This window comes from Coccinella septempunctata, chromosome 1, assembly GCF_907165205.1.
Source record: "Coccinella septempunctata chromosome 1, icCocSept1.1, whole genome shotgun sequence".
Taxonomy (NCBI): Eukaryota; Metazoa; Arthropoda; class Insecta; order Coleoptera; family Coccinellidae; genus Coccinella; species Coccinella septempunctata.
In genome coordinates this window covers 51,755,352-51,782,646 of record NC_058189.1, presented here as the reverse complement: position 1 = coordinate 51,782,646, position 27,295 = coordinate 51,755,352, and the positions used below count along the sequence as shown (strand labels likewise).

Below are 27,295 nucleotides of genomic sequence, written 5' to 3'. Positions count from 1 at the left end.
TCTTATACCATTTTTTCCGATTCGGCCCTGATAAAAAGATATAGCCATTTTGAGTTTTCATAATGAGCTACGCCATCCCTGGAAAAACAAAATTACCTTCAGAATAATAAGCTAAATCTATGGATCTGTGGATCTTTTAAACAGAGTACAAAGTACCCAATTTTTAAAATTTCACAGGTACTTTTCAATTCAAATTTCTCTGAAACGGCGCATTATACGAGAATATATGAAGAATACTTTTATTTTACAAAACGTTATAATATTCATCAGATAGCGTCTAACTTAGTTTCAAGAGTTGGGTTCTTCGAATTTTTGGTATTTTTATGGTACGTAATGACCATTATGAGAAAACTGGAAAACGTGGGTGATACCTTGTGTTCGAAAAAGATCAATAAATGAAAAATTATATTCCAAAATTAATTTCATTCGAAAAAACCGTTTGTGAGATAGAACCAAAAATAACTTTTTTTGTGGTTTTTCAATAGCCTGTATCTTTCATACTTAGCCGATTTAAAAAAAATGGTAAGGAAAAAAAGTGTTCTTTAGACCCCAAGAATCTAAATATTTGTATGAGTCTAAGACTCACCCTGTATACTTCAGAATTTTGGAGGCTTCGCAATCATTTTCAACAATTTCTCGTACATTTTATAATAGTTCTTGCAGTTTATTCGTTTGTTGTTATTGGTTAGCTTTTGATCGTACCTTAAGTTTCACAAAATGTTTATAATAACCTATGAACTACTGCCTAAGAGTAAGTGAACGACAAAGTAAACTCTCAATACTTAGGATTCCTTCAGAAACTAGACCATTCAGTGCACGTCAGCCATCACTTCATACAGATTTTTACATCGAAACGAACGCCGAACAGAAATCTTTCATATTCTTAAATAGAATTGAAAAACCTTCAAAGCCATATATCACCATATTGACATCTATGATTCTAGAGGGGGTTGCTTCCTCGCTCAGGGAAATGATCGTACATCCACCAATTTGCAATCAGAAGATGAACTACTTCAACTTAAAATTTACTTGTCGTGACGTTTTTCGGAAAAACTTATACTTTCGGAAATATTTGGCTGGGCTATATTATGTAGGCCACCTTGTGTATAACATAAGTTACTAAAATGATTCACTGCGTTTTCTCATTCTGAAATGATGAAGTTTCACACATTAGAGCATTTTGAGAATCCTGGCAGCATCATTTTTGAAGATCTCTGCTCTTGAAATTTTTTATGGTTTTACAGGGCCACCTGAAATATAAATAAGGATGAAAATTGTTGTATACATTATTTACTTATTCGAAAACAATTTTGTGCAACTAATAATATCGAAATAATATAAATTATTGAATAATTCAATTCAAGATTTGTGAAACTTTATAATACTTCATCAGAAAATGAATTAAAATCTCCAGAGATATCCTATTGAATTATCAGACTTTTTCATTACCTCGTTTTTTTTTTTGGAAATTACACAGAAACGCAGAAAGAAGCAATCTGTGCAGTTAAAAACTTTTGTTCCTTGTGTTTTCGCTGTTTGGAAAGACTCATAAGAGTTTCGAGTAGAATGTATGATCCTCTCAAAATATCCTTCAATAAATATCCCTCAAGACACTGTGCATTAGGTTACATAAAATATCCACAAGATTGAGGCACAGCTGAGAAGGAAACTATTTATAATCTATAAATTATCATCAGTCCGGCTCTGACTGAAGAATATTACCTATTCAGTTCTTCGATCTTATTACATGAATTTATCGTCAGCAGTTCTCAAAAATAGTTTCTGCATCGGAAACGGTTTGTTTTTTTCACAAAACTTAACTATGAATATTTCAGGGGGCTTATAATTTTAATTTTTTTGTTACGTCTCATTTTTCCATTTTTGAAATTCCGAAGATGTCTGAATTCCATATAGGGATTTCAATATGCCCTATAAAATTTTTTGTTCCAGTACTTTTTTATTTGAAATATTAATTCCAGAATTGCAACCATGTAACGCTTTTTTTTCGGAATGTTAAGTTCTTATTACATATTCATTTTTATTTATAGCGTATTGCAGCTGAAACATTACGATCTTTATACACTTCATACATTCATATATTTGTTTTATGTCCCAACCCTTCTAAACAATCAATTTTTGTTAGAAAAAAGTCGTGTTTTGAAGACGGTTGCACTTTCTCAACTTCAACCCTTTAGTTTTCTAAGCTTCCCCTCGAGTTTCTGAACAGGGAATGTAGGTCGAATGATACAGCTTTCCAGGGCTATATTCAGTCGGTATATAATCGTTTTTTTGTCGGAGAGCAGTAGTAAAATTATCGAAAAAACTATTCACCAATGTAATCAATCAATAATAGATACTTTATGATAATACTCAGTGATTCACCGTGATGACCTCTTAGACGGTTATGGAAAATTTATCACAATTTTGTGCTGAAAATTTTCATGGCGAGGTTTCAAATAGCACACCCAGTATATCTTTACATGATTAGATAGCTGATTTGATAGCAATTTTAACAGTATGCCGCGCCTTGGGTAAAAAATCAACGGTTTATGAGTTATTGGGTTCTTGGCTGATTTTACGGTCTTGCATAAACCTTCCCGTAGATATTTTTGGAAGATTTGACGGGACGCTCGTTTGCTTCAGCAAGGATCAAACAGTAATCATCATAATACCGCTTTATGGACTTCGGAACTTTTGGTATTAATGAGTTAATTAGTCTCCCCGCCGCTATGGCTATATTGAGTGAGTTAGCGGAGGTGAAATTCAGTGCGACCCAATTTATTCACCTCATAAAGTTCGGAATTAAATGGTTCATTGATGGGAGAGGTTTGCGAATTATCTCGTTTGTGCTCTCAAAATACAAGTTCAATACCATGTATGTGGTACGCTTTGGAATAAGTGAGGTGAACTGTTCACATACCTGTCCTGTAATCATAGTTCTTATTAGTTAGTTCCAGAAATATCATTAGACATCACAGATTCCCACAAATACAACCAGAGCTCGAAATAACTACGGTGTTTAACGTAGAAGAAACGTTATATTCAGTATTCTTTACAATAGACCTCACATTATTTGGTATCAATGTATACCCCTTGAAAATCTGGCATTGTTCCATTTTCCGATTTAAGACCGAACTCAGCTAGGGTTCATCTGACAAATTCAGTAGGTAGCTCAGCTCATGAATTTGAATAAAATTCCAAAGTCCGATGAGATAACGAAGCAACGATGACATTAATCTATCTAGATATTATCTGAAACGTGCAGGCTTCAAATTGATATAATAAATTTAAGTGAAATGAGGCAGAACTCGTAGAGCATAAATCAGACAGACCTAGCTATTTTCGCTGAAATATGGAAGCTAGAGAGGGCAAAATTTACACCTCGTTCTTCATAAGGCATGCCAAACACGAAGATTGTAAATCAGCATCCTGTACGAATGACGAGATTATGATCACATAAAATGAATCAAATAAGGTTGACAAGTGTTCAATGGGTTTGGTGCATCCATACGACCAATGAATTTAATAGAGCACTAGTTTATTCTCGATGGTGATTCTGGATTTCTCAAGGTATGCTTAAAATATTCAAAAGAGAGGAATATATTTTGTGATGTGTCGCTTTTAAATGACGTATATCGTTTGTGGATAGAATTGGAGAAACACAAAATCTAGTAGGCTACGGGCTATTGACTGTGGTGTGTTGTGTGTATGAAATAACGGTAGTTCATCAAACTGTCCGATTCAGTAGAAAAAGTGGCACAAAATAATGCAGTACGCAGAGAGCATTTATCTTTCAATTCTGTCACAGAAATTGACGAAAAATTTAAGCGATATATATGTAGATGAATGTTTGAAGGTATTCAGTCTCTTGATTTGATTTGATTGATGTGTAAGAAGCAATTTTTAGGATATATTAGTATTTTTCTTGAGTTTTGTTTATCTGTAGATTTAATTTTATTTGTTCTTTTAGCTTCATCTAAGACAATTCCCGTTGTTTTTGCTGCATTTTTAGTTTGAAATTTTTCATTCAACTTTCATCAACAATAGGTAATAGTAATTTTCTGTTGAAAAATTCGCTTAGAAAATAGAGAATTTAGTTGCTAGTAGTAGTAGTAGTACTTCTTATTGCCCTACTACATTGTTACTACTTTCGTCATAATAAGATGTATGGAGTATTTTGAGAACACATGAGAATCTCTCTAATCATTCAACCAATTTCTAGCCCTTTTTTTAATTTATGTAGAATGAAACTCATGTCATTTTCTTTTTATTATGTATGTATTTAAAATATTTGTCCAACCCTTGGTGTATGTATGATTCATTATTCATGATTTTCATTCATAACCATTATCATTGGTGAAAAAACTATATTACTATAAAAATATAAACGATTATTAAAATTTTTTGGAATTTCAAACAGAGTACACAAAATCTTTTTTTAAACAATAGATATGTTTAGGCTATAATGGACCAAAAATAACAATCTGAGTACAAGTTTTCGTACTTCCTCAAAGCTTATAATGAAAGTGAAAATGCTCTCAGTCATCTGAAATTGCTTCAAAGTGTTTGATTGGTAACAAGTTCTATACATCCAGTTTCGGAGTTTCTATTATGTTGCTCTCATTATAACTGAGTAGGTACCTCATATGCCAGAAATATTTGAATTTTTTCCTCGAATAGTTTTTTACTATAAGTAATAATTATTTCAGAATTCTGTCCCTATCATTTTAATTTAAAAGAGCTGATGTTTTAAATACTCGAAACAATGTCTACTATAATCTACACCTAGCTCTGTGCTATACTCATTTCACTTCAATGCCTTGTTTTTTTTTTCATTTCCGCATCACACTGGCGATTTCAGAGGGGGGGGAGAATCTGGTAATATCCCCACTCTAAGAATTTTTGGTTAGGTCATATTTTTATGGTGTTTTTTTATATTTGTGAAATAAAAAAAAATCGATTTTTTTTTTAATTAACTATTTCTCTAAGACAATTATCTGGAAACGCATCTCCTGCATCATTCTTTTCCACCCTTGAATGATTTCCTATTGCACTTTTCCTAGGGTTCTTCATTCCAAAACTTCGTTTTATCTGCATATTTTATTATGAATTTTATATTCTAGATATCAGATTTGATGGATGGACAACGCTGAGATTTATACTGTTTACGGACCTTGGCACTGGAAGAATTCACAGATTGTATTTGAATCGTGGTTCTTTTAATGCCATATTTTGTAAGCAGCCTCCAACAAAAAATGAATGCAATTTTACTATAATAATATTCAATTGTTCTTTGTAAAAGAAAATATTCATTTAAATTTACATGAATTTCTTGAAAGAATGGATGCATCTCAATTAATAAGTATCTAATAATCATAGATATCACTTTATGTTTTTATTTTCTCAATCGATGTTTGAGTAAAATAATTCTCGAGAATTTTCGGTTTATAAGTAATCCATATTATGAACTGTAAAAATATTCTGTTAATTGCACCAGAAAAGTTTATTATATCTCCAATTATGTTTCATTATTTCGAAACATACATTATTTCGTCAACAATTTTTGCACATTAAGTATCTACTATGAAAAATGGCGATTTGTATCATAAATGGCGATGCCTTGTTAATTGTGTTTATTATTGTAAATTATAGAAGCTATTTATCAATAAGCAGAAATATTGTTATTTATAACGATATAATAGTTCGTCGAAATCCTTGATTTGAAATAAATTTTCCTTATAATAGACTTTTTGTTATTTCAAACTCCCTTTAACCATCCAAGGAATGAAATAAAATGAAAAAATTCGATACAGAATTGAAGCGAAAAAATTTCATACTTTTGAATGCATATTTTCGATGAACGAATATAATGACACAAGATGAAACTTTTTGTAGAAGTATTTGTTGACTATAAATTATTACTGACCTATATCATACTTGTCAAATGAAATAATTTATTTTTTTATTAGCAATAAGGAATAAACATAAATCAAAATAGATTTATTCGAACCGAATTTGCTCCGGAAGTAAGATGCACAGGTTGGAGAATTTATATTTCATTAAAATAAAATTAAGAAATATATTCATGGATTAGATATTATAATTTCATTTTTTGGATGCTGGGACGATCAAATCAAAAAAAGGGATGGTATGTATGGTACTCTACTCATATTCGGGCATATTTTTGCTTGACCAGTGTTACTCGACATCATTCTGGAGTTCTTACGAAAATGGTGAAAAACATAAATAAGAATTTTATAGTGAGTAGTGTACCTACCCATAAGATAAGAACAAATTTCTTGATTTTACAACTACATGGATAAGAGTACAAGACTCTAAGAATGAAGGAGACGGTCATTTCGAAGAATTACGATTGTATGGAGAAAAGGATGGAAAAGATTACGATTACATAAGAAACAAAACAAAACGCCCAAGGTAATGTTGAGAAGGTTTATACTTCGCGACAAATCTATTCATAAGAATTTAAACCTTTTTCGATTACACGTTCAAAAATAATCAAAGGTCACAGAGAACTCAATAAATAGAAAGATATCTATTGACTTTCTACTAAAAAAACAGTAACTTTAGTTACACTGATATTATAAAAGTAATGTGTTCAGTGCCCTCTGAGGGAAATTAGAACAAGTAATGTAAAGGAATTGGTGGTACATATTTGATGCTGGATGATTCTCATGACCAACACTCGGAAACTGACTGAATTATCAACAAAATCATAATTCCGATACCGGGAATCGAACCCGAGCCTCCTGGGTGAGAGCCAGGTATCCTTGCCACTAGACCATATCGGATATGCAAATATTTATTTGAAAAATATTTCGCAGATAATTCATGTGTATTCCTCATCAATTAGATCAAATGAGAGAGTGAAACCAAAAGTTATGATGTAATAATAATTTGTTGTTTTTTTGTCCGAGTAATCTGAGAACAGAACCAAACTGCTAAGAATTTTAGTCGAAGAGAATTAAAAAACACTGAATAAATTAAAAATTTCCTAACGCACCTTGTCCTAAGAGTACCTACCTACGTTATTAAGGTGACAGTCCAGCAAAAGACACCAAATATCTTCTTCATTCTGAAGAATTCAATCGAAATTTAAACATACAAGATTTATCGAAACAAATGACGGTAACTGATGAACTGACTGGAAATTATCTTTATCTACAACAGCTGAAATTGATTTCACGCTGTGTGAAGTACATTACATTAGAAATCTTGGATTTGATTTCCTTATCTAGACAAAATAGGCACTCCAATCACTTTTATAAAAGCACTCGGTTGTCCATGAAATAATTTTCTTAAATTTTTTTAACTAGAACGGAGTTGGCACTCATGAAATTTCATCGATGTCATAACGACCTTGCCACAACTAATATTGAATTACAAAAATGCCGAAAGTGACTGAAAAAGAGAAGAGACAGAGTATCAGGAAGTGCTATTTAGAATTGACGGCTGTTCATTCAAATAGTAACCCTGATATTCTAAAATGTACAATATATCAGACGGTATCAAGCATGCATATGCAATGTAAGTATATTCATATTGTTTCATCTGAATCTAAAATTTTAGCTGAATGTTTCCATAATCAGAAAGATTGTGAATGAAGAGTATGACAGAGACAACTTTTCTCTGAGAGTGACAAAAAATTTCCTTCTATTGGTAGACCCAAAAAGTTGGTTGCATTTGGGGACTATTATTAGAAAAGACCTGCAAGAGCCATAAATATGAGCCAGTTGTTTTCTCAATTCTTAATTTATGTGAAATTTTCGTTTAAAAATTAAAGATGAAATTCCTCTTTCCTTATAACTACAAATCCCCTTCAACTATTTTGACTTCCATTAGTGCAAGATAATTTTTTTTGAAGAAATCAATATTCTTGTTATTATCCATTAATTCGTTTGAGAGATACCCACTGCATCAGATACATTTCATTTTTGGTTTGATTGTCTTTCAACAACTGGTGTAACGTCTTCAGTCTCTAGCCAAAGAATTTGACTAATCTTCATAATATGCATTTGCATATTTTATGTCAATAAAATGGCCGTTTGCACCGTTTGTCTAAACAACGATTATATTCTTAAACAACGTTTAATTCCTTAACCGGGTTGCACCATTCCTAAACGTTGATTATAAGATCCTTAAACATCGTTTAAACTAAACGCTGAAATTTGCCCGTTTAAAGCTCGATTAAGACATTGATTGAAGTAATACTTCAAATTCGATTGACAACTGTGTTTCCTATTTGTGTTGATATAAAATTCGAATTAATAATTAATAATTTGGAAGATGATATAATAAATTACTTGATGATGATCTTGAAGCACTTGGCAATATTGAATTTGGATTTCCCAGACGCTTCCTCGGAGAAGAAATTATTTCGAAGAAATGGACAACCTCATTTTATTCAGAAAATTTCGTTTGACGAAAGAAACCGTGTTATTTTTGTTGCCATATATGGAAAATGATCTGGAATTTAATAATTAATTATAATATACAAATATAGATATTTTAGGAATAATAGTGTTGCAGCAATATATCGATTGATAGCTACATTGAGGTTTTATGCTAGTGCTGGTCACTTGGCTTCTGTTGCCAATTTCATAAATGTAGATGTATCGACAGCATCAAGAATTATTGCTAAATTTTCATTAGCTTCTTTTCCTAGGTCCTAGACTAATAGAATGTGTCGATGCTACCCATGTTCGCAATTCAAATTCGAAACACAACATCGAAACTCCAAAAGAAATGTTCAAATTTCCCATCTTGACAACAGAAGTTTAGTCATAAAACCTTGACTTCTTTTTCTTTTTAATTTATCTTCTATGATGTGCTTGGCTGAAATTTTGGATTTTTTATGCTGTGAGTGGTGTTGCCAAACCTATCGATGATTAAACTAAACAACGATTATGATTCCACGGTGCAAACCGTCAACCGCAACGTTTAAATATTAAAGATCGATTAGTTTAACCATGGTTACCATCGAAACGGTGCAAACGGGCATAATTCAATTTTCTTCCATAGAAAAAATGAATATACTTATTTATAAAAACTGACCTCACGTCCTTTCTATGCAAATAACTATATTTGGATTCCCTTCAATCAATTTGTATAAATCTCAATTATAATCATCACATATTATGGAATTCATATTTTCCGAAGTAAGTAATTTGACATTGTGATAAAATACGTAATTACTGAAACTTTTGCGTATATCGTACAACATAGCGCTGATTTAAAACCCAAAAATCAAAGATTATATAATAGATTATAACTCTATAATCTTTGCCAAAAATGTTTTGACAAGCGTCATAACCTCACATTTTCGTACTACACAGTGGTCGAGTTCGGCTTAGCGACTTTTCGACTCTGAGCATAGAAGGGAAGTTTCCCTTCTATATGGGTGTGTTCTGTGCTTCGTGAATCCCGCTCCCAACGTCTATTATTTGTGTTCTGTGCGTCTCTGCTAAGAATCTATGGCACTAAAATTCATTCCATTTCACTCATTGAAAGGAGATAGAACTACATACCATACTCTTTAACCCATTGAACTCTATGGGAACTCCATAGAGTTCAATGCTTTAACCCTACTCAAGAGGAAGGTTACGTGTAGTTACGAGGTTAACTTCCTGTGACGTCATTGAAACGTCATAGTTACATGGTTATCATCGCCAAAATCTGGTTACCCAAGTAACTACAACCTAACCATAGTTAACCACTAGCGCCAAAATTCGCGTATTTTATATAAGTGTATTTCAATCGCGTTCGACTTCGATCTCTGAGTATTCCCTTTTCTGTTCGGGTCGAGACGGAGCATGTTCTCCGATCACGCTCGCACTTCCCCGAGTTTGCTGATAGAGAACGATGGGGATCTGTCAAATGTGAAGTTGTGACTGCCGTCAGTGACAAAAACTAACGAGTACCTCTTCGAAAAACTGCCCCTGCCGCCGTAATAGAAGACAAAATGATTTTTTCGGACGGTTCAACTGAATATGAAGCAAAAATCTCGAAGTTATTGACATTAGAATGATGCCCTATTTGAGAAAATTTGAAGATGTTTTTCAGATTTCAGAAAAATTTTCTGCGGAATCATGGAAGCAATGTAGAATTAAATCTGATATTGAAGACGAAAGTTGGTACCATTTCAGATGCCTTTAGATTCCTCTTCCTCATAATCCAAAAAGAGTTCAACACCAAATCTTATAATAGCATGGATCAAATTCATTTAGCACTTTCAAATATCAGATAAACTTTCAAACAAACAAAAATCAAAAAGTACAAATAATACCATATAAATAAATGACTAGGATATTACTATTTATTTCTTGGTACATAATTAAATCACACAAGCTAGCAGCACCTCTAGTCAATGGTGACGGCAAACTGAGCTCAGCACAATGAGGCCAGTACCCAGTACCAAATTTCTGTTAAACGTTGGTCGTTGTTTTCTTGAGCTCCGAGGAACTGCGGGAATCTTGAAAGCACCCAAAACAATTTTCAAATCTTCTCATTCTCACATATGTAGTGTTCCACCATATTTCGAAATGATCACTAATTGTTTTTACAAATTGCACTTATCGAATGCATATTATGCATATTACGTCGTTGGTTTTCACCAATATTTCTATAAAATTATTTTCGGTGTGCCAAAATAGGACGCGGCAAAAAGTTGTCAACTCGTCTTGACAACCATTTGAAACTCCTAGGTGATGTCGACAGGGAACTCCAAGTACGTTCGGGTTTGAAAATGACCGGGAACGAGATAATGACGTCACGTTCCCCGTGCTCTCTCCGTTCGATCTGTAGAACTTCAAGCCGAACTCAGCCAGTGTGGAATGTGTCAAATTTGCATGGCCATGGAAAGTGAATGGAGCAAACAATGTCATTGTATCATCGTCAGTCATATAAAATACATTTTCTGATAAACATATTAGATAAGTAAGAAAATAGTTCAAATAATTTTTTTCTAACTTTTATCTATTAGCTTCAATATATTATTCAAGTTAAGGAAATATAGAATATTCACAAACATAAATAAATTTATATTGATGGTATGGATTTATAGAATTTTCTCCCAAAAAAACAATGTTTGCAAATATACAGCTTCTGTGCCAAACTTTGAAGGTTATCAGTTTCGAAATATTTCTTCCTTCTTCAGTTTCGACATTGCATATAGCCATTTTGAAGGCGCTCTCTACAAAACGATTAATACAAGTCGTACGATCTTATGTGGATGAACACCAATCAAAACGGGATTCAACAACATTATTAGCCACGGTCATTCAATATCATAATGATGCTAATAAAATATTAATTTACGACTATTCCGTTTGATTCCTGTTGTATAAAACGACTCTGAAAGAAGCTAATCCTTCAGCATTCACAAGAAAGAATATTCGCCCATAGGTGTGCAAATATACAAACCGCCAAACATAGCACAGAAACACGAAACCTATTAAACGATCATTGTTCGCAATAACAATGAAAATTCGCATTCTGCCTAACGAGAATATAAATTAATTCATAAAATCTTACATACGTTCCGATGTTGAAGTGCTGAATGATCTTCTGATGAGAAAGATAGCGTCGCATCGTCCTGAGATAAGATCAGGGAAGAGAAAAAGCGATCTACAATGACTAACGGAATAGATTGAATTCAGCGTGGATGGCTATTATTTCAGGTTTAATGAAACAATACCTACGTGCTCCTACACAAAAATATGATTTAACGGCTGTACAATGTGAAGAAACAGTAGGTCGCATATCTGGGACTTGTTATTCATTTTTGATGCATTATACATATTTTGATATCAGAGTTAATTAAGACAAATTAACATTCGTTGTATGCATAAAATTATCTACTTCTAATATAAACATCTCAATTAAGCACAATTATTTTGACTCATTAAGAGCGTATAAAATTACACAGCGCTTTTGTTGAACCAGATTTTTACATTTTTGTGGTACTATGAACTCAGTAGCTGGTGATAATAAACTTCGTTGTTTACTCAAAATATTTTTACATACATAGAATATTGAGAATTTCATTTATTAAATCAGTACATTTTGTATTAAATTTTGTGTTTCAATGATTACAAAACCCGATATCTCAGAAAATATTCAGAAATTGGCACCAATTGCAATAATCTATTCTGGCTTATACAGGGTGAGTCTTTGACTCGTACAAATATTTTAACAGTAGATTCTTGATCTCTTCATAAACTTTTTAGATCATATTTGGATCAATTTACTAAAGAAGGAACTGTCATCCGGTAATTTCAAAATTAAATGAATCAACGTTTCTATGCAGTCTCTGTTTCTGTGTGTTGACAAAATGTCAAACAAAAGCCATAATTCAGAAGATTTTCAAAAATAGATTTTTCGTCTGATGAAGGAGTCTGATATAGACTCCGAAACGTTACAACTTAGAATTATAATTTCAACGTTATTTATTTTGAGTTCATTGTCAGGCAACAATTTTTTCTAGTCAATTTGCTCCTGACAAATTAGTGCAAGAATTTACGCAGGAGCAAATCGTTTATTTCATTTTTAATTGATTTTGTTTCAGAGATTGGGAGTGAAAACCCTAAAAAGTTTATGAAGAGATGCAGAATCCTCCCAGAATAAATTTCAATCGATATCCAGTAGATTCTTGAGCCATTTTTTCTGAATCGGCTCAGTTTAAAAGATACAGGGATTATCATAAAACAATGATATTTTTAGTTCTCGCAAACGGTTTTATCGAATGAAATGAATTTCGGAATATAGTTTTTTGATTTAGAGTCATTCGGGACAATTGTGCGCACTTTTGCCTTTCAAGCCATACCTTGTAGAAGCTAGGAAAATTAAAACATATTCAGAAGAGAGAGAGAGAAAGAAGAGAATTTTCTAATCTATAAAAACACATCAAAAAGCAAACAAACAAAAACGTTTTTTCTCCGCAAAAAAAAATTAATAGTGAAAGTCGTAGTGCGTTCACATGCCCCGTATTGCGGGTAAGCAGTGTGCGCACCCTCACGGGGTAAGCGAACGCAGTGCTTAGTGAACCACACAATCAAAACAAATTACAAAATAATGTCATCAAAATGTTACATTACTAAAGAAATGCTGTTTATTGTCAATACAGAAGCGCCTTTTTACAAGCAGTACATTATTGTGCCACCATTCATGGTGAACACAACACTTGATACATTCCCCTGTTGGTGGCTCTTCGTATTTTGCTGAACAAATAGGATAATATTAATCGAGTCTTAACCAAGAAAATCAACAATGTCATAATTTATTCCTCACTGAAGTAATGCCCATATTATCGATATGTATTTGCCAAAGTGACGTAAGTCACCAAAAACGATTTTGCAGAAAAAACGTGTTTTTAATTTAACCTGGTTAAACTTATTTAAATTGTACAAAATTTTCCAGGGTGATTCTTTGATGTCCACAGTTAATTAAAAAAAAGAATTTCTTATGTTTTTGTATAGGTTTAGTGGTTATTTGATACTTACGTTACTTTACAGGATCATAAAACTCGAAGTCTTGATGAAAAATGTAACGTAAGTACCCAGATACATCAGTTTAGCGGCAAATTGTAGCACAAATTATTATGGAAAGAATTAAAAGTTATCGAAGTCTTGATCAAAAATGTAACGTAAGTACCCAGATACGTCAGCTTAGCGGCAAACTGTAGCACTTAAATTATTATGGAAAGAATTAAAAGTTATCGTTTATTATAAAAAAAACACATAAAATAACGTTACAGAAATCAACTGTTAAATTCTTACTAAGTAGTAAAAAATACATATTATTTTTTATTAAGATTCGGAGCTTTCATCCTTTTTGTCATCCTCTGCATCACTCTCTGCTAACTCATCTTGAACAGAAGACTTTGATTTCAGTTGAAAAAATTCATCGTGAAACCTGGCAGGTATGACATTGTTTTTGCAAAGTTTATCCAAATCCCTTCTTTTTAATTCGGATATTGAAAGCAGTTGCTTATAAATTCTTTCAGATTCAGAAAAGGCCTTTTCTTGTCGTTTTCGACCTTAAACAAAGAAAAACTATAGGATAACCCGGAAATATGTATTAATTTTCTTATTTGTAGTTCATTGACAGTAGTTTGGCTCAAAAATATCTAAAAAAAGTCTGTATTTAATAAAGTCTTAATAACACGGGAATTTCCTATATACCTAAACGCAAAAGCTTATCCAGTGTAAAATTTTCTTTTGTTATTGCATTAAAATGTGTAACATGGGCCAACTTACCAACCTTATTGTAGTTCAACTCAAAACACAAATCGTATTCAGGACTTCTGTCATAGGAATATTTGACTGCGACTTCCGGTGATCCTTTTTGAAAAAAGCTTGTCTTACACTATTCATTTTTAGCCCTGTTTTTGTAAGGACGAGCTGCTCATCCCCTAGCTTCTTCCAATTTTTGAACTCAAAGTGCTCAAGCTTTATAACTTTATATGGCCTCGGGTTAACTCTGCAATTTCCTATAATGGTGCTCCACTCTGAAGGGGCCCATATAATTCTATTTTTGATGAACCTTTCGATAACTGCGTGTATGGAATCCACAGGCATGTAGGTGTGCCCCGGTAAAAGAAATACAATTTTGATGGTTTTAATATTTTTTGATTTTTGCAAAAATAAGTGAATCATGACCAACATTGCTCTATTTTTATTTTGTCCGGCGCAGCTGTCGCAGTACAAAATAACATGTCTAATATCTCTATCATCTATATGAATATGAAATCAAGTTTTATACATAATGCTAGTTAACGTTGTGATATTTTTGAATTCTAAGTACAAAAAAACGCTTTCCGTTATTTTACTTACCTAAAATCAATAATTTTAGTCGATGGTAGCACGAATCTGTTACTGTCGTAAGCCAAACACTGACTGTGAAAAACGGACGTAAGTCGCAGAAACCGCCCGGGATTTACGTTATTATGGCGGTAAAAAACGATAGCTTACATTACTATGGTGAAATTAGTGTTGAACTTTCGTTTCCATGACGGGTATGATTAAAAGAATTCTGGACATACGTTTTTAAAATAGCTGAAAATTAGGGTTTAGAGTAATTCTAGGCTTACTACACTTTGGCAGTACCTTCTTAACAATAAAAGCTTTACGTTAATGAAGAAACATGATTTTCACCAAAAATGTCACTTACGTTACTTTGGCAAAAATGCATCGTTATAATGAATCTATGCGCACACTTACCCGCGCACACTTTCCCCAGTAAGCCAAAATTTGAATTGACGTTCTTATGGAGTTGAGCAGCTAAGAGAACCTAAAATTTTTTATTATTTATTTAGATTATAATGCGCATGATCAAATAAAATATTAACACTGTTGGACTCGGAACTTGGACCTGGCAGAATTTGCAGAGATGCTAAAAATTAACAAGAAAACTAGTTAATTTGATTGATTGAAAATGAAAAGTTAACGAAACTTCGGACGGCGCACTTCTATTAAAACTAATTTGGCGATTCTGCGCCCTTGCTTCACCCAAATGAACCCCTCTTTCATACATTGCATAGTCGAGATATACGCACTGCGCACACTTACCCTCTGTGCTCAGTTACCCCGAATGACTCTATTTGCTTATTTTGTTCTAATACAATACGTTTTCCAGTATTCTCATTATGACCATTGCGTACCATAAAAATACCGAAAATTCAGAGAACCTAACTCTTGAAACTATGTTGGACGCTATTTATTAAATTAAATATTTTAACGTTTTGTAGAAGAAAAGTACCTATTCTTCATATAATTCTCCTTTAATGCGGCGTTTTCGAGTAATTTGATGTTCAAAAATTAAAAAGTATCTGTGAAATTTGAAAAATTGGGTACTTTGGCTAAATACAACTCTGTTCAAAAGATCCACAGGTGCAACTAGTTATTCTGACGGTAATTTATATCTTTTCAACAGGGCCGAATCGGAAAAAATAGTTTGGGAAGAAAGTGTTTCTTTTTATCTCAAGAATATACTGTTGAAATATTTGTACGAGTCAAATACTCACCCTGCATAATGAGAGTTCTAGTTACTAATTAGTTTTTGTTGCCTGATTTCTGTTTAAAACTAGGAACTTTCAAAATTCACAAATGGTGGCTCAACTTAATTATATGGAATCATTAACTAATTGAGGTTTCTGTGCATGATTTACCAAATAATGCATAGTGAATAACGGCAATTTTGAACTGTTTTCCAGAAGAATACTTGGTTTTCCTCACCTACAAAGCAACATTCTGAATGTAGTCTACCTCCCAATTTATGCTTACTTATGATACAACAGTGTGTTTATGCTTAAAATGGTTTTAGAAACAATACTTAGAATGAGGATTAGTTAATTGAGGAAAGAAACATCAGGGAGATAATATTACCTGTCCAGGGCTATACAGGGTGTTTACTAAAAATGTGGCAAAATTGAAGAGACATGAGGTCCAAAATTAATCCCTTTTAGATACGGGGTGGAACTTTTTTCAACTTATTATCATATAGGATATTGGCACTAAAAATAATTTTTACACGCTTGAGCATGAAGCGTTAATCCGCTACATAATGATCATATGATGAAATCCTCTATTCAGAATGAAGCTTTATCAATAAAAATTAAAAGGAAAATAAATCGTCTTCAACAGACGGTGTTTTACCACTTTTGTTCAACACTGGATATCAGGGGTGGACTTGAAATTCTACTTTTCACAAAATACCATAAAAAATGTATACGAGTTGACTTCTTCTCTTCAAGTATTTATCGATAATGGGGAACCTCATAAAGTCGAAATACCTGACGAAATGTATATGAATGACAGAAAAGATTCTTTAAATTCACATGTGATTCAAACGAAATGGTTATGGATATAATAAAAGAACCCCGTATTGCTTCTCTCTCTTCTCATATACGTACACTCTGTACCTCTTTATCAATAATCTCAATACTAGATCACTACATCTACATCCTACATAAAAAATTCAACCTACTAACATACTCGCGTTATCTAAAATAGGAGAAAGTAGAGTATTCGAATACCTGTCAAGTTTTTGTTGTACGAACAAATCCGAGGAGTTGCACATTTATAATAAAAAAAGTCTATTTACTCGAACCATAAACTTATTAATTGAGGAAATGAGAAGTTAACAAGCCATCCTTACGGGAAGTTTCACGCGGCATAAATCATAATCAAATCAGAAATTTATTTCTCAAATCTAACCAGAGGAAATGACTATTAACGGTTTTAATAAATCGAAAACCTATCTGGCCAGTCTACTCGAATGGCTCTCAGAATCACAACGGTGAATCACCTCCGCCAAGAGCAATGATACCCTGAAGATCACTTCCGGAATCACCGCCTACTGGGCCTGTCTCGAAGAAATGAAATAGATCTCCACCACAGCATGGAGAAAACGCTTCACGGTTCCCTGGAAAAACAACGTAAAACGTGACTGAGGTAACTCGAGTTGTTTTTGTACTGTTTTGACGCGAAGAACTGTTGCGTCGATGAAGAACGATAACTATAGTCAGTATTGTGGGTGACTACAAAGGATTTATTGAAGCCTTTCTCCAACAGAAAAATCACATACAACACGACAAATAATAAATGAAATTGTTTCATAACAGGAACGAGACTAGAAAGTCTAGGAAATTCACCTGCTCACAACTCTGTCCACTTGAAACTAGTGATTTTACCCAATAAACTCGTAATTCTCTTTGTTAAGAGTAACTTTGTGTTTTTCACAAATCTTTCTTTCAATATTGCCTTCTCATCTCACTTAAGACATTCAGCAAAGTCTTTGCGCAACCAAATCAGGAATTCTGAAAGTCGAAATGTTGACAAAAACACGCGTAGCACATCTATTTAAGATATTGGAGAATTTGAATTTTTCTTGTCTTGAGAACCTTAGAATTTATTGGGAGTATCACTTGGTACACACCATAAAAAAAAGCTTTGATTGTTCTGAATGTCTCTGAGTGGAAGATAGTTTTGGTGGTTACAGAGAGGTTAGATTAATTTCATTCAAAAACCTTGTTATCTACTGTGTTCTGTTCAGTATCTTAGATTATGTGTTAACTAAACTACATTCGTAGGAGGTTCTTGTTTTTTTGTCTAATTGAAAGAACACTGCAGCTTAAATGCATCGACTGCTTGTGAAAGAGGTGACAAGGCTCCAACTGATACTGCTTTGACGTTTCGAGATTAGTGATTTCAGCGTTGTGAATAAGCTTCTTTGTAGGCAGACGAAAAAACTCGAAGACAAAGAATTGGAGGTTTATAAGTAGATATAGGTAATTATGGGACTTATCCGATACAGATATTTACAGATCTGTAAGCTACTTTCCTTTTTACCTTGAAAAATCCATTCCTAATCTGGAGTGATTCCATCCATTCGGTATTCAATATCGAGAATGATTCGTGAAGCATTTGAGCTGAAAGAAGATAGTTACTCATAAATATATACAGGATGCCCCAGATAAGATGCGAAACATTTTAATGTGAGATAGAGAACACCTAGAGAATCACGAAAAACCTCCATAATATGTACCTATATAGTATCGACACAAGAGAAAAAAATTAATGTCACTACCAACTATCAAAAAAATTAGGCAAATTGGACACAAAATAGATACTTTTAAATGAAACTCCCTGTATACTTTTACGTTAAATTTTCGCTATTTTTTTCTGAATACATTGACGTATCACAACCAAATCTTTAATAAATTTCAGCTTCAAAAATCAGAACAATCCATATTGATGTTTGTTTTTTCGATAGTAGGCCATAATGTGCTTTTAACCTATTTATTTCATTATATTTTAAACATCACATCAAAATATCATTCTTCAACATAAACTTGTAAATGTTAAAAATATGTAGGGGAGACTAGGGAGCATTGATACATGGGGAGGCTTGATACAGGCTTATATCCGCGATCAGTAGCCGTTTTCAAAAGTATTATACTAGTGAACACTATTCTTTGGCAGAGGGCATTGCGTGACGTTAATCTGTAAGGCTAACAGTAGTTTGTTTGTGAAATATTCAACGAAGAGTGTTTCGAGGTGAGAAATTGTAAGTTTTTACTCAAGTTACCTAAGGGTTTTATGATCATGCATTAATTCTTCGGCATAAACAAACATTTCACTGGGAAATATGCATAAAACTACTCAATTTACAGTTTTATTCGCTTTTCAAAACATATGAGTATAAGATGAAAACATAAATCACTTTAAAAATTGCTTTCAGGGAGGTTTGAGACATTTCTCGTGGGGAGACCTGATACATGTATCATCTTCAAAAAATATTCCGTAGCTAGTTGGATAGGCCTACATGAAGGCGTTTTCACCACCAACATATCAAAGGGATTTTTAACAATTGGAATTTATCCGTACAATCCCCATGTATTAACGAGGCCGACTTTTCGTGTGCGGAAGTGACTAACCGACCATTTCCTGATTTTTCTACACCTATGGGTCTAAAGCAAGCCAGTATCATTGCTGACCTACCTTCTGATTTGAATAATCCTCTCGATTACTCTCCCAGTACATCGTATCAATCCTCCCATATGTGGGGAGGCTTGAGACAGTTTGCATGTTTTTGTGTTCAACGTTCTGTACAGTATAAGAAGTTTGTAATAAAGCACCCCAGTATCTCGATCAGTAGAAGAGCGGCTTTCCACTGATCATGGGGTGATTATTTTTAGATGTTAAATACACAAAAATTGAAGGCCCTCGAAAGGGGCAAAATAATGAGGATCCGGCCCGTCGCACGAAGGACAGGTCTTGAAGTTGAATATTATTATTTCTGGGGAGATGTTTAAATGAAACTCATGAAAAACTTTAACAATTAAATCTATTGGAAAAATAAAATTGGAACTTCTCTACAAATACGTACTCGGTCGAAGACGACCAACAAAAAAATCTTCAATTTCTTAAACACATGCAAATAAGCGCAAAACCATAAAACATACTTTCATAACCAAAATCTTGGGTTAAAATTCAACTTCCCAACTTAGCGCTCAATAATAAATCAATACTTTATCAATGAATTTTAGAGGAGCTTTCAAAACTCTGGACGAATAAAAATTGGAACTTTCTACCTTTTCTGCGACTGCTGTTTGTCTGACGCTGCCGATGAAAACTTTTCGACACCAGACTTTACCCGCACTTATCGGCGAATTCTTTACACTCAACCGAACTTCCCGCACTTTTCCGTCGCAAACGTTTTTCGCTTTAAGTTTCCCTATCTAAAAATTTCAACACAAGTTTATATCTGGTCTTACTACGAATCAAGAAAATTAACGATCACTCCTCGAATGTTACTTTACTGACTTCCGATAAACTGACTTTAACTTCAAATTATTTCCAAATTTCTTCAACTACCTAATTCCCGATATTCCGTTTCTACTTGAACAAAATCAACAAAAACAAAGGACTGGACTTTTCTTTATACTCAACTTTTCCAAATATTTATGAGCCGACCGAGTCTCCGATTCTCTTCCGTGATCTACCTATACTTTTCTCTTACTTCGTGAAAACTTATTTATTCTAAGTCCCTTTTCTCTTTCTTTAATTACTGACTCTACAATGACTTATAATTTCTCTACTTATCCGTACCGACTCGAAGGGGTATATTTTCGATATTTTTAAGATCACGTCCCCGGACCGACTTAAAGGGGTATTATTTTTGATCACGCTCCCCGGACCGACTGACTGACTTTTTCCGATGTACTTTTTCCCCGGTCTTTCTCTCCCACGCTATGGGTGGTACCAAAACGTCCCAAAATCGAAATCATTGGACGATCATTCTTGCTGAGTTGAAAAATCAGCGTTCCCAAGCTCGGCGGTTACAAGAAAATTTCGGCTACTTCGGATTCTGAGAACTGTTTTCCTCTCAGGGTCTCCAGACTAATAAATCTTTCTTAATCTACATGACTAACCATTTTCGCTTGTTCCGAAGTCCCTATCACCGGATATTGAAATCAATTAAAGATCTCCTTACTGAGTGTCATGAAAAACATTTTCAACTCTTATCGGTCAGGTTATTATTTAAATTCCCGCGACTTAATACCGTCTGATCTCAAGCGCCTAAAAGTATCATATTTCCGCATAATTAATGCCTCTGCAGCACGGCTGCAACAATGTATAAAAATTCTAGCGATACCTCTTTCGAATTATGCCAAATTTATTCGGAATCTCGTATTCCGATTTATTACAAGTTTATGTTTTGAGACTTCTATATTTATTTTGTTGAACGATTAATTGAAGAATTATATAATATAAGAAAAGTCCTGTTTCTTCATATAATTCAGTTTCCAGAATAAAAATTCCAAAAAACGTATCAACCCTCCCCAGTCTCCCCTATAATTAAATAAATAGGTTTAAATCACAAGTAACAATTCAATGCATGTATAAAAGAATTCATGGCCTCCTATTGAAAAAACAAACATAAATAAGGATTTTTCTGATTTTTGAAGCTAAAATTTATTGAAGATTAGGTTATTCAAAAAAACAATTGTAAAAATTTGACGTTAAAATATACAGGGTATTCTGTATTCTGTATGTTTTACAAAAAAGCATGGCTCCATCTTTAATAATAGCTGAGATACAGTGCAGACGCAACCAAAATGGGACAGGGTGGGGCAAAATTGGCGATACCTGAACTACAACTTTTTAACCCAACGAGATAGAGGAAAATGAATGTGCCATTCATGACATCTTTTTTCGAGAAACCAATAATGCATTCCTCTATCTTCTCTCGTTTTTGAGTTATAGGCCAAAATTCAAATTTGACAATTTCAACTTTGATCATTATCTCCGTTTCTGTTTGTGCTAGGATGTTGAAATCAAAACATTATACAGACACTTTTTTGATAGCAATCCAGTGGCTATGATTTTTCCAACAGGTTTATTTGCTGAGCTATAACATAAAGTTGTGTTTTTTCGTATGAAAACAGTAGTTCAGAATGAATTAGAAAGAATCGCCATTTTTTTATCATTTCACATATATATCATAAGTACATCGCCCTTAGTCATTTTAAGCTACTGTTTTCATAGAAAAACACATATTTATGTTATAGCTCAGCAAATATACCTGTTGAAAAAAATCATAGTACGCCACTGGATTGCTATCAAAAAAAGCCTCTGCTTAATGTTTTCATTTCAACATCTTAGCAGAAAAAGAAACGGAGATGAGGACCATAGTTGAAATTTCAATTTTGGCCTATAACTCCAAAATAAAAGAAGATAAAGGAATGCAGTTGATGGCATTATTAGTTTCTCGAAAAAAGACGACCGTAATTTGTCATACATTTTTCTGTATCACGTGGGGTTGAAAAAGTTGTAGTTCAGGTGTCACCAATTTTGCCCACCCTGTACAGGGTTATTTCTCGTACTTTTAAGAACTGTCCAATTTTATGTGATACGGTCCTGCAAATCGAATAATATCTGATTGCAGTAGTCTGGAACCTAATGGAAGCTACCTTCATTTCAAATGAGTCGGTGATTCCTTTCTGGAGATAGGAGATTGAAAAAACCCCTCTCAACCAGAATGGGGAATTCTCCTCAATTTGGGTTAGGTATCACAGAATATGCAAGTTTGAACTGAACATGAACTTTTCAAATGCACCGCTCTATTCAAAATCATTCTTCAAATATGACGTTTTAAAATTTAAATCGCTTCTTTTCTAGTTTACGATGTGGCAACAGGGCCGACTAGAAAAAAATAAGAAAAATGACTTATTTAAAGAATAACAGCTGTTGATTTATAGCCATCATAAGGCGCGTACTCACTGTCTAGCCTCAACAGCAACCGGCCATAAGAAATCCCATAAAACTTTACGACCTTCCTCGTTCGTCGCAGACTTCATAGACAGCCAGCTTGGTCTATCTCATCAAGATAGTGTATTTGTTGTCCTTTATTATCAACGCATATTTCAGTCGATGAAGCCAACTTGTGCAATAGAAACAAAACGCTTTAAATTTTAAATACCCATTTTAATTTTTTATTTTTAAGTACTTAAAATAATTTTTTTGGGAAACGGTTGAAATGGTTATTTCAAAATGTTACGTTTCAAAGATATTTTATGAGAAGTACATCATTTTCGTCAGAAGGAGTATAACCTATTTAGTACTCCTAGATATATGAGGATTTTTCGTGATCCTCTTCTAGGTGTTCTCTATCTCAGATTACAATATTTCCCATCTTATCGGGGACACATAGTATAAACGAAGGAAATAAGCGTATAATACCGTTTTAGGTACCACTAGGGAATTAGGCAATTCGGAGATATCGAATTCCAACCGATCAACCGTGGAACCGTTTAAGGTTAGGGAGAAAGTCAACATTGCGGCCGAGGATCATGCGGAGGAACGTTGAAACTGAATACAATCAGTTTACCTACCCACCGTTTCGATATCAATAATCGAACCACGGGTACTGTTTAGTGGCAGGAAACACGAACCAACATCTATTACACGAAACAAACGCTTCTGACCCACATTACGAAGTCGAAATAATTATTTGCAGTTGTGCATGAAATGCTAAATGCCCCGTTTAGACGTACACAACGATTTTAGAATTAAGGTGATGTCTGGGAAAATCGAATAGATCGGGGACTTAGCCATGAATTATTTATCTATCACGCAAAGCGCAAGGCGGAATACAAAACAGGAAATGAATTGCGGGTTTGGATGTATTTGAAAAATCAGTAATGGTATGGTATCACATTACTATGTTTCTGATAACAAAAACAAATCAAACTTCTTCTTCCAGGATTAGGCAATTTGCCTGTTCCGACTTCACCACCTCATTCTCGACCTGCCGAGGTTTGTAAGTTAGCATTTTCTTTGGAACTCTTTCAGATGACATTCGCATCACATGTTCCTTCCATCTATCCTTATAGTCCTTTGCTAGATCTTTTATTGGCTGTACCTTCAGTTCTTTTCTGATATCATCGCTTTTTATATGATCTAAACGTGTACAGGGTGGACAAAATTGGTGATACCTGAATTACAACTTTTTCAACCCAACGAGATAGAGGAAAATGCATGGCACATTATGGTCGTCTTTTTTCGAGAAACTAATAATGCCATCAACTGCATTCCTCTACCTTCTTTTCTTTTCGAGTTATAGGTCAAAATTAAAATTTCAACTTTGGTCATTATCTCCGTTTCTCTTTAAGCTTGGATGTTGAAATGGAAACATTATTAACTTTTTTGATAGCAATCCAATGGCGCACTTTGATTTTTTCCAACAGGTTTATTTGCTGAGCTATAACATAAATATGTATTTTTTCTTATGAAAACAGTAGTTTAAAATGACTTATAAAGACTGACAGTTTGAGTGTGATGTATAATATATTTCTGAAACGGTGAAAAAATGGCGATTCTTTCTAAGTCATTTTAATCTACTGTTTTCATAAGAAAAAACAAAACTTTTCGTTATAGCTCAGCAAATAAACCTGTAGGAAAAAATCATAGTACGCCACTGGATTGCTAACATAAAAGTGTCTGTATAATGTTTTCATTTCAACATCCTAGCACAAACAGGAACGATAATGATCAACGTTGAAATCGCCCAAATTTCAATTTTGGCCTATAACTCGAAAACAAAAGAAGATAGAGGAATGCAGTTGATGGCATTATCAGTTTCTCGAAAAAAGACGAGATGAATGGTACATTCATTTTTCTCTATCTCGTTGGGTTAAAAAGTTGTAGTTCAGGTATCACCAATTTTGCTCACCCTGAACAGTCTTCCACCGCTCTTAAAAATTTCATTTCAGATGTTTCCATTTGCCTGTAGTCTTGTTTTATCGGCGCCCAAGTTTCCGACCCATATAGTAGCGTGGGGATAGCCATCACTTTATAAAATTTTATTTGTGTTTCTTTACTTTTAGCGTTCTTCTGATGGTTCCACGAATTCTTTGATAGTTGTTAGCTTTGTTGCTGATATCTTTCTCTTGTTCATATGTGGTATTGCATCCTAAATATCTGAAATGTGATACCTGCTCTAAAATGTGATCACCGATCACAATTTTTGTTCTAATAGAATCCTTCCTCAGGAACGTCATAGTTTTTGTTTTCTCCAAAGAAATTTCCAGATAATATTCCGCAGACAGCAAATCAAACTATACTAGATATTCTCAAAGGGAGGCTTCTATTTTGGACAGAAGGTATAAGTCATTTCACCAAAATTTGTCTATATAAAATATTCAAGATGCCTGATCTACAACCCCTGGAAATTCGACGAAATATCATCGAATTTCAAGTACGGGACTGTGCAAAGTGACTCCGGCATCGGAAACACGAAATAAAATATAAACACATGGCTGGACAATGAATGGTTCGCAACTTCCGAACCTATCTGATTAGTTGCATTAGGTCAGGTGAAAAAAAATGTTGTATCGTGCAATTTAGGGTGAAAAAAGTGAAAATTGATGCAGATTATTGAAAGTGCTTATGTTGACCGAGTTACCCTATTTCATCCCATTTTGTTTGAGTGTTCGAACAAGAAGAAGATTGTGGAAGACTGTGAATATCAAAGACAAATTTATTTGGTCAGATTTGGAACTAATATTCCATTTTTTACACTTGGTGCTAACTATTTTTCTGTCAGTTGGTATCGAAATGAACCATTTTATAAAATCGTTCAAGTTACTGAATAATGAGAAAAATTAGTCAATCCAATTTCCATTCTCATTCCCACGTAAAAATCGAACGGGCCAATATCCTAAACGAAACCATATGGTTGAGTCAGTCATCACGAGATAAGTTTTTTCCCATTGCTTTGCGATAATTCAGATAACAAATGATCACGATCTATTTCAGTACTCATTTTAAATTTTTTTTTCAAATTTGTCAGTTTGAAATCATTGTATGTATATAGGTGATTTTTGGTGAAAAGCTTCATTTTAATCTTCTGTTAAAAAAAAAACTCACCTTTGAATACACCCTGTATGGGAAAAGTAGATTGTTTGGAGTTTTTATAAGAAATTTTGCCCTTCGGTTCTATTGTATCTTCCATCAGAGCTTCCCCCACCACTGCAACATCTACAGCTCACCCTCCAGCACCTGCTTAGTTCTAATAAACTCCAGTATATGGGGTAGATTCAAGGATACTAATTTTCATCACGATGGACAAAGTATCTTGAATTCACATAAAACAAAAATGCAGTAAATTATATTGGGACTACAAAGTCGTTCGGAACGTTTTGAAAAAGTTTCAAAAGGAGAAATTCATAGACTATGGAAGGGTTCCTGAATATCTTAGTACTATGGACTAACATCATGGTTACATCAGATATTGGCCCTATGTGGAGGGTGTTTCTTGATGAAACTCAAGAGGCTGTATCTGCTTAAGAGTAGATAGAAGACCAGATCTTGAAACTGGTGAGACAAAAAAAAATCATTGTGGCGAAAACATATTCGTTCTGAATCGACTGTAGACTACAAAAATCACTGGTCTCCCTCGAACTTCGTGTTCTAATCCATATATGTTCTTCTTCATATGAAAAAAAGGTCACATCCTCTTGGATGTAACAAGAAGAAGCTTTAAGTATGTAAGATCCTCAATGAGTTGCGAAGTCAGCATGCCTGCTGTAAAAAATCAGTTAGGTGAAAGGTGTACCTGATGTATGTCTCAGAGATATTCGCATCCTCCTCCGTAGAGCTACTGGTGCTATTCCTACCCCTATTGTTGACCCCATCACACAATAACATGATAACTTGATCCCTCCAATTACCGCCAAATTAGTATCCATTCATCCGTTTCGAAAGTTTTGGAAATAATTATATGCGACCGTCTGCAGCAGTTTTGCTCAAATAACGAAAAATTCCTAGTAGGTAGGTACTCAACATGAGTTTCTTACGCATCGTTTCACCACATCAAATCTACTGCCATGCATCGCTAACTGGACTAAAGCATTGGACTTCGGATTATTGGCAGTGGCAGTTCTGGTCTGTGGAGTCCCATTCCCCGAAAGCATTCAAGAACAGTCTAGAGTCTAGACACATACAGTCTACGTTAATTTTGCTGTTTCTCTCGTTAACTCCTTTTTTGCAGGGTTGTTTCGCAGAAATCGAAAATTTGCCCCCATCAAGAATCGCCTCAAAAAACAAAACATCTATTTGAGGTGGGATGCGGGATTTCAAAATTGCCTGAGACATGGAAAAAATTTGTAGTCAACGATAGAGATACTTAGAATGATCTGTTCATTTAATTTGTTCTGCATTTTTGATCATAAAAAACGGACCGACCAATTTATATCCCAATATATGCTTTTGAA

The 27,295-nt window shown here is 33.9% G+C and overlaps 1 protein-coding gene and 1 non-coding gene across 2 annotated transcripts in view; one reads left to right on the top strand and one right to left on the bottom strand.

Moving 5' to 3' along the window:
* The window catches only part of LOC123322946, a 106,267-nt gene that overhangs the window by 55,994 nt on the left and 22,978 nt on the right, over positions 1–27,295 (top strand). The gene's annotated exons all lie outside the window — the stretch shown is intronic.
* On the bottom strand, positions 6,738–6,809 carry Trnae-cuc. The gene has a single exon. It is a non-coding gene; the product is annotated as a tRNA-Glu (tRNA).